At 34.5% G+C, this 6,427-nt stretch overlaps 1 pseudogene; it reads left to right on the top strand.

Annotated features, from left to right (window-relative positions):
• The first annotated feature begins 4,660 nt into the window (after nt 1-4,660).
• Nucleotides 4,661-5,119, top strand: LOC143598604 (ethylene-responsive transcription factor ERF098 pseudogene; annotated as a pseudogene).
• The last annotated feature ends 1,308 nt before the right edge of the window (nt 5,120-6,427 follow it).

A 6,427-nucleotide genomic window follows, 5' to 3' on the forward strand; every position in this document is an offset into this window, starting at 1 on the left:
TTGGCAACTAGGAAGAAAATAAAAGATCTTGATTTGCGTTCGACCTAATAATGATGAAGAGTTGTCCTTATAGATTGAAAGCCTAGAATTTTTCTTGCGCTATAACGTGTTAAAAGTTAGATAACACTAAGTGAGAGAACAAGCGAGCCAATGAGCAAGCTAGTCTTGTTTTGAGCTCGACTCGTTTACAAAACCAAGCCAATTTGAAATGAAATTTTTACAAAGTTTTTTTTGAAACAAGCAACTACTAGCTATGGATACATCATTTTCATATTACTAATCATTTATATTTAAATATTTTAAAGTCTTGTATTTTGGAAAATAAAAATGGAAAATGGTGTAGGTGCATGCATCAGTTGATTTTTATAGTGTTTAGTGACATGCTCATATTGACGACTTTCAAATTTGTGAAGACTTTTCGGGAAAAGCCACCAATCCTACTTCGACACGCAAGTTTCTATATTCGTGATTTTAACGCAACATTTTTCACTCATCAAAGTTACTTGTTCAACATTATACTATATTTATGGATGACAATCTTAACCCAAACAATTAAAAATTAATTAATTTGAATTGTTATTGAAATCACATGAATTAGTCATAGATTTTAACTAAATGAGTCACTTAAAACTCTACCATCTTATTTTCAGGTCAAAACAGGTCAACAAATTTAAATAAATGGGTCGATGTGGGTTAGTGTCTTAAAGAAAAGTTAAAGGTTCGGGTTGAAACGGGTTTTTGGATTGGAACGAGTTCGGTTTAGGTTTTGGCTCGAATCAGGTTTCGATCCGACACAAGTTTTCGCACTGGAGGGTTGGGTTTCGGTTTTTTTGATCGATTTTTTTGGTTTCGATATATTAGGTTCAGTTTTGGGGTTTTTGATCTTAATAAAAATATATTCAAAAAATTTATAAATAAATCATAACTCAAAATATAAATTAAAAAAAAAAACTAAAGCGTTTCCTTCGTTGCCCATCGTTCAAAAATAAAAAAAAATAAAAAAATAAACAGACCCGAAACCCGTTGACCCGTTTCGACCTTGACCCATTCTAACTCGGACCCGTTCCGACCTGAACCTGTTGACACTAACATGTTCCGACCCGAACCAAAACAACCATTTTTTAATTGACTAATTCCGACCCTGACCTGTTTCGGCACAACCCATTTACCACCTCTAGTAACAACTCTAAACTATGAATCAAAATTATCCTTTAATTAAATAATACTAGCTAATATAATAATATGTGTGTGTGTATATATATATATATATATTGTGCGTGTGTGTTGTTTGTATCATTGTATGTATATAGTATTGAGAATTAACAATCAAACTTTGTGGGCTAAGTGTAGTCGGCCTCAGGCCCAACCTGAATTATTTTTGGTGTTGTCTAAACAAATGGCCCGTTACACTACTTTGGATTTGGCCCAATTACCTTAAATTTTAAATAGACCCTTCTATTTCTATTCCACTTAACATTTGCAACACTTGGCCCAACCGAATGAACTGTAGGCCAACCGGATAGAGAGACTTACGACCGAATTCGTTAAGTGTGTACGATTCATAAAAATGTTATTAAGACATTTTACTTAAATTAATTTAATTAGTGGGTATAGTTTTTATAAAATCATATCTAATATATTTATATGAAAAGTTGACCTGATCTGTTTATGTTGAAGGTTTTATAAATGTAAATCAATGAAACAGAAAGGGCATACAAAATATTTGAGATGCATGAATGTGTGACTCTTTATGACATCACTTTTTTCTAGAAGTAGGAAAGACCAAAGTCTAACCATCTGTTTACTAATAAGGATTAGCAATAGGATTAAGAGTATACTTTTACAAGCAAAGTGCAATGCATCTATGACCTTGGTACAAATTATTTGTTTTATTACAAGTGATTTGATCATTATCTCTACCTTCCTTTGATTTGACATTGTTAACACATTCAAATGGTATATTTTACTTTACATTAGACAAGTTGGAATTGAAATGGGAGTGTTATAAATTAGGTCGGTGAAATAAGAATTTGTCGGATATGAGTATAGTATTGTATAACTTAGTTTGTATGATAATTGATAATGTTGTCAAAAATGGGAGTGCTATAGATTTTATAAATGGTTGTAAATAGTGATTTCAAGATATTGTGAGAGAGAGAAAAAACTATTTAAATCAGACTATATATGTATTATATTTAAAATATTACATATAAATGTTTATATGAACCGTAGGTCTCTTCACAAAATTAGTTAGTATGACAATGTTATGTACTTTTGATAAACAATGTGTCAATGTATCTTACAAGCTGAATCATTTTCTATTAATTTAAAAAGCATTTATTTCTTATTACACATGAGTATCACTGATTCACTGGTTTAACTACTTTCATTCAAAATAACTATGTGCTTATTCAAAGTTATTTTTATAATGTAGAAATATTCAGAAACCGAACCTTTCCAAATAGAATTAGCGAACAAATATCTTTTACTATATTACTTGAATACTTTTCTTTAATCCCTTTATTATATTTTATTAAAAAAAAAAATAATTTTACCGTTTGTCTTTTAGTACTGTAAAATTTGTACCCCACCCTTTAATAATATATTAATTCGTCTTGCTAGCTTGTTTAACTGTTTTACAACTTTACTAAAACCCATTTACGCCTTTTCAATTTGTTTAATTCGTTTACAACTCGTTACAATTCGTTTGCAACCCAGAAACATGCTTTGTATGGTTTAAGCCCGATTCAGTTTGTTTCGATAAAATGGTTTACAAAGGTCATATTCAGGTTATATGCATGATTAGAAGTCTTATGTTTGATTAATATACAACGTATGTTTGGTTAATTACTAATTGCCTGCTCGTTAAAATGCGAACCCACTAACCGGACACAATTTCGCCTCCTAAACCTACCTCACACCCTTGTTTTGAACATCGTCTTCCCATAACACCAGCTAAAGGCAAATATCAAACTAACATTGAAACAAAGTTGAAAACAAATCCTAATATGCTGAAACTCACTTTCAAAATTAGAAAGCTTAAGTTCCGTCTTGATTTGAATCCGTTGAATAGATGGGGGCTTTGTTTGAACGTCTACTCCTTTGAATTGATGACACTCAACCCGTGTAAGCTTCATCCTATGATGAATACTTAATTCTTGGTGACATGTGTAAAATATATATTATTTCTTTTAAAAAAAATTAAAAACTCGATCTCGTACACGAGCATGCAAGTGTATCTATTGACTAGTAGCTAGTATAGCTTTGATTATAAATTTGTAATTATTTAAACCCGATTGTCGAGGATGAGTTGATCAAAACTTAAATAAATGATAAACATAGAAAAATTAAACCACAAAAAGACCAAGAATAATCAAACAAGGAAGTATCCACTTAGATTCAATTCCACTAAGGAGACAGGACAACATATATGTTTTTTTTGTGTGATAACTTTTACTCGTGAAACAGAAGTAGTCATATAATTATATAGAAATTAAAATGAGAATAAAATATTATTCAATTAAACTTATAATATGAAAAATTATCGTTAAAGATTTTTGTTTTTGTTACAAAGCGTCATGAAACAATCCTCTCACACTCCGTATGGTGTCTAAAGGCCATCCAAACTGTTCGTTTATGATCATGGTATATTGGTTTTGTCATGCCTTGGACTCATCAAGCAAGGCAAAAGCTCACTTCCAGCTATGCGTTCGTCGTGCAAGCACAACTAGACATATACGTCTCCTTTCTCGCTGAGGCCGTGCCTGATAAAGTTCGAGACGAGCCCAACAAGCCCAAGCGTTAAAGCACAATTAAGCAATTCAATCTTCAAGTATTTAGTCCGTAACAAAAGGCTTTGACATGTGTTTATTGAACGCCTTAGATTAATGTTTTCATTTAACAAGTTTTACCGAAATTGTATCGAATAAAAGGAGTTTGGATCGAGGGCAAATGCTTAATATAATATTTTTTTTAGAATTTGATGTTTTAATTATATACTCTCTCAGTCCCATTATAAGTGTCTACATTTCCTTTTTTATTTGTCTTATTACAAGTGTCCACTTTCAAAATTTATTAGTCATTTTTCAAGTTTAACCTTAAACACACACAACTAACATTAATAAACAATATTGATTGACCCACTTTTCAAGGGTATTATTGTCATTTGGTAAGAAAAAAAAAGTAATCATGCAATCCACCTTAAACTTTGTGTTTTTCAAATATGGACACTTATAATAGGACGGAAGAAGTATTTTTAACCCAACGAATCATTTAAAACTGGCTAAATTCACAGCATCGGGATACACTCGTCTTTCGATCCGGGAAAGCCCTCACCTAAGGCAACACCCGTGAATACTCGCCTGAAGGCACGATAGTGTGGTGAGATAAAACTCATTCATTTCAAGAATTCGACTAAAGAAATTCAACCACACTTTCAAATATCCGCATATGCACGTGCAACTTGACATGCATTATCCAGCGCATCATGAAGGTTCAAGAAATAGCGGCTGGTCCGTCAAACGTTTGAATCAATGTATACTAATTCAACCCACCCACCACATACGACCCAAACTTTGTCACACCAATTCTGGTTGGATAACCTATTAATATTAATGCCAACAAATATCAACACAAAGATCAATATCCACAGTTGACACCCATGGATGCAAATGATCACGAACCCGCAAGAAGTGATGAACGAGAAAGGAGAGAAAACAAGTTCCGAGGAATCCGAAGGCGGCCATATGGGCGGTACGCGGCCGAGATACGTGATCCTACAAGGAACGGTGCGCGTTCATGGCTTGGAACTTTTGACTCGGCGGAAGAAGCTGCTAGGGCTTATGATCGAGCCGCGTATGCATTAAGAGGTCATCAAGCTATTCTTAACTTCCCTAACGATGGTCATTACCGTTACCGAAATGTTAACTCTTCCACGTCGCATTCGATGGCACCATTAGGGGTAAACTCGACGTCATCGGTGTCGTGTTCATCGGTGTCGTCTTCTAAGGACAACAATGGCGGATTGGAGAAAGAGGGGGTGGTTGAATTTGAGTATTTAGATGATAAGCTTTTGGAAGATCTTCTAGGCAAGAATTCGCCAAATAAATGGAACCAATGATTAAAAATGTCGATGCCGTAAAGAGTGAAATTGCCAAGCTAAAGGATATTTGTTTACGGAATTATTGAATTATTATGTAACAAACAAATTAAAGTGTATTGGTGTAAATGCATGTTTTAAGCTCTATTTGGATGTGTGTTTTTACAAAATTTTAGGGTTACGATGAATAAGTGTCACAACAAAAATCCTATATTTTTTTAAAAGATGTCCGTTGTAGTGACAATGGTGTCTGTCTCAAAAGGTCATAATACTTGCCATACCCCGGTAGTTCGAATCTCACTAGGGGTGTTTATCGGATCGGATAACGGGTTATTCGGTTCGGGTTATTCGGATTTAAAAATTTTTGGACCCTATCCGAAATCCGATCCGATCCGAATCTATCCGAATTCAATTCGGATCGGATTCGGATAATATCCGAATAATCCGAAATAAACCTAAATTTTTTTCCTATTTTTTTGTGCCTAACATTTAATAGTTTAGAATAACAATAAGCATACTAACCGAAAAATACGAATTACTCTTAACACAAATTTAAAATTTAAACTTCAAATAATAGTCTAATAAATATACCAAACTAGAAAATACTACTAAAATCATGTTTTTTATTCGGATTAAACGGATATCCGAATATCCGAACAATCCGAATTTTTTAAAATTCCATATCCGAATCCGATCCGAATCCGAATTAGTTATTCGGATATTCGGATTAATCCAAACCGAATATCCGAATAAGAATTCGGATAGGTTTTTTTGGGTTTCGATTTCGGTTCGGATTTCGGTTTTTTTCGGATTTCGGATTTCTTGAACACCCCTAAATCTCACTGTCGACCATGTTTCAAGGCGCACACATGAGCCATGATTCAAACCTGATACCCCCAGAAGGAAACCATAAGAAAAACTATCAAAATTGGTGATTGAAGAGGTAGGTCCCCGCAAAGCCCAGTTGGACCCGCAAGACACACCTTGAAGAGGTACGTCTGCGCAAAGACTAACTGGCCCCGCAGAACCCACCATGCTCAGAGAGATGAAGACCTTACACGCAGTAAGCCAGCTGTTCCCGCAGGAAAGCCTCCCTTGGTATAGTACCCTGCCTGTTCCCGCAGCTATGGGTACAAGCCAAGAAGGAAGGCTACCAGCACTAACGGTAAGGCTACACGCATAAGACACTAACTCTTATACTTCAGCAATGTCACCTGAAGGAATGAGCAAGGCGGGAATATTCCCGCCCAAAAGAGCCAGTCCGTACGCTTCTGGAAGATCTTTTGTACTATACCTGCCAAGGTATGGACAAAGTAGACAAGATCTGAC

Source organism: Bidens hawaiensis, unplaced genomic scaffold (assembly GCF_021521415.1).
Source record: "Bidens hawaiensis isolate Kalapana, Puna unplaced genomic scaffold, B.hawaiensis_p1.1 tig00050564_1, whole genome shotgun sequence".
In the NCBI taxonomy this organism is placed as follows: domain Eukaryota; kingdom Viridiplantae; phylum Streptophyta; class Magnoliopsida; order Asterales; family Asteraceae; genus Bidens; species Bidens hawaiensis.